This window comes from Grammomys surdaster, unplaced genomic scaffold, assembly GCF_004785775.1.
Source record: "Grammomys surdaster isolate TR1022 unplaced genomic scaffold, NIH_TR_1.0 915, whole genome shotgun sequence".
Taxonomy (NCBI): domain Eukaryota; kingdom Metazoa; phylum Chordata; class Mammalia; order Rodentia; family Muridae; genus Grammomys; species Grammomys surdaster.
Genome location: NW_021605334.1, coordinates 103,031 through 106,489, shown reverse-complemented (window position 1 = coordinate 106,489; position 3,459 = coordinate 103,031).

Below are 3,459 nucleotides of genomic sequence, written 5' to 3'. Positions count from 1 at the left end.
TAAATTAATCTTAACTTCTATACTTTTCCATTCACTTGACTCAGAAAAAAGGTATGTATGGGTTATAGTAACATTTGCTTAATGCAGCCAATGAAATGAACCTTAATGAAATGAACCAAAATGAAAGCATTCTTAAACAAGACCCATGACTGTTGGAGGCAACATGTGGATATAGGTTGATAACATCTGTTTGCAGTTCTGAGTGCTATTCTGAGTCAGTTGGGGGTGTGTGTGTTAGAGAATAACCTCTTCCCTTGTAAAATGCAGTTAATGATTTCTGATAAAATAAAAAATCTTTCAGAAACACTTTGTAACTTTCAGTACTGGCACTGGTTGCCTCACTGCTGGACTTACATAATGAGAATTATGATGTCTTTTGAAGTATTGGAACAAACCATGACTTCTTATAAATGTGTATGTATGTGAAGGCTAATCATTCACAATCATTTTTTAACATAACAAAAAAGTCTTTCTTAGCCTCAATAGCCAATAGGTAAGGAATATGTACTACTGTTCCTGGTCTTTCTTCAACTTGATAAGTAATTTCTCTATATCGATACAACATGGACCTCTTCTTTATCACAACAGTGAATTGAATAGAATATATGTATAATATATATACATATATTATACACATATAAGGTATATATATATACAGGCATATGTATAACATGCATATATGGTACATACATTTTATATATATATATATATATATATATATATATATATATATATATATATTAATTATATGTTCCTCAATAAAACACTTGGAAACTGAATTTGATTCAGTAAATGGAACCAAAGACAAATATCACAAGATCATCTCAATAGTTACAGAAAAGGGCCTTTGATAAAATTTAGCATCCCTTCATGATAAAATCCCTGAAGTTAGCAGGAACAGAATAATCATAATTCAATGTAGTAAATGCTATGCATGACAAAACCTATAGTTAACATTATACTGAGTAGAGAAAAACTAACATAATTTTCTCTAATATTAGACTATGTCACATGATGTTCGAAGTCTTAGCTTAAGGCAAGGGAAAGAAATACAATCTGGACAGTAAAAGGTTAAGTAAGATTATTATTTTAAAACCTTTAATAGACAATTTACAGATATTCATTTTAGGGTAATTTAATGGAATTTCTATTGGTGGTGTTATTTTTTTATTTTCTTTAGCTTTGTAGTCTTGCTTTGGTAACTGTACATTAAAAAGTATAAACACTTATTCCATTTCTTCTGAATACGTTTTCAGGTAGAGCTTTCTCTGGAAAAAATGATTCCTTCCAGAATAGCTCTTGGGTGGTATGGAAACAATATCATTTGGCTGCTGCAGGGTCAACAGTAAACTCTATTACCATTTTCATGTATTCCCATAGTATCCATTGTCTGTCTTCTTTGAGGCTTCCTGCACAGTCACTGCTTAGGTTTCTGTGTGTCTGTGTGACTAGATTTCAGACATGCATAAGACATAGATTGATCTGGACCAAGGACCCAGGGCTCTTTCATGATCTTCACGTTGACTGAAATCTGTGGACATATTTCCAAGAAAACTTACAGATTTGTTTGCTGCTTTTGGTTGGAAATAATAAATTTGGGTTATGTTAAATGGCAATAAGATCTGTGAACTTCCTCTGTGGATGGGAACAGACAGTCTTGGTTACAGTTTTACTGCTGTGAACAGACATCATGACTAAGGCAACTCTTATAAAGACAACATTTAATTGGGCTGGCTTACAGGTTCAGAGGTTCAGTCCATACCATGGTGCGGGCATGGTAGCATCTAGGCAGGCATGGTACAGGAGGAGCTGAGAGTCCCACATCTTCATCTGAAGGCTGCTAGCAGAATACTCGCTTCTAGGCAGCTAGGTTGGAAGTATTTAAACCCATCCCCACAATGACACACCTCTTCCAAAAGGGCCACACCTTCCAATAGTGTCACTCCCTGGGACAGGCATATAAATCATCACAGTGACATATACTGGTAGATTCTTTGGCAGATAGGACTGTTCTCAAACAGCTTTGAGAAGACTTGAAGCCAAGTTATCCAACTATTTCAGGATCTTCTGCATGTATGGATCTACAAGTCTGCTTCTCTGGGACAAGGGCAAGCCTGACATACATCAGTACCTTGATTAAGACTGGTTAAAGATTACAGGTAAGAGGATATAGAAATAAGTTACATGGACATTAAAGATTTCACAGCTAAAATCACATTGGGAGCCAGCCCTATCATACAATGCACAGGTGAGTATATCTTCCTCAAGGTTGCGGCAGAGGTATTTCTTATAAAGCTGTGGCCAAATGACCATGATCAAGTCCACTCAGGGTTCAAGCTATTTTTGTGTCTAAAACTAACACCATGATTAGATTCCCTGCCACCTGTGTGAAAGCTGCCTTCTCAAGTCAGCCGCCCTCAGTTGTTGACTGCATCATAGCTCATCAGCCTTTTACCTGGATCTACAAACCAGAAATAAACTTTCATTTTTGGATAGTTACCAAATTCTTAGTGCTGTTGGGGGGACGCTATTGGAAGATGTGTTCTGCCATCCTGCTAACACCACTGCTACATATGTTACTTTCTAACATGCCTAGTGTCCCTTTCTTTTAGGAATGTTCTGTCCCTCATTCAGTATAACTTTGATAAAGTTGTCAATCAAAATAATGAGCCCTGCTCATGACTCATAATGCTGAAAACATAACCAAAGTGTTCAGTGGTGTGGAGAGTGACACATTCACAATGCAAGCAGAGTCAACAGTGATACTTTTAAAGCGACTAATATGGAATTTAAGAAAGATTGACCCTTTTTTTTAAACACATTTATTTTCTATGTGGGGTCAAGGTACCACGATACACAAAGGACAAATTTACAGGAACCAGTTCTCTCTCTTCCTACGTGGGTTCCAAAGAGTCAAAATCGAGTTAGTAAGGTGCCTTCAATTGCTGAGCCATCTTGCTGCCTTTGTCTTTCCTTCTTGATGCATGGAATAAATTTAATATAATCCTGAATTCATTCTCTCTCTCTCTCTCTCTCTCTCTCTCTCTCTCTCTCTCTCTCTCTCTTTCTCTCTCTCAGTGTGTGTGTGTGTGTGTATACGTGTGTGTACGTGTGTGTGCATGTTTCAACGGACTTACCTAATGATGGAGACAATGCCTTTCCCAGACAATATTATCCTTATCTTTATGTATATTAATAAATGTAGATTTCATCCCTCATCAAAGAAGCTTCATTTTGCACTAGAAGGCTGCAACTGGTCAAAATAGAGCAGAGATCAATTGACCATGCATGCCTGCCTCCACTTGATACGTTTTCAACCCTCTCCCCTAAACTCAGGCAACATTGAAGAAGAGAGGGTCAAAGATTATAAAAGCCAGGGAACTAAAATGGTTGTTGATGGATAGTATATTCTGAGAGAGAGAGAGAGAGAGAGAGAGAGAGAGAGAGAGAGAGAGAGAG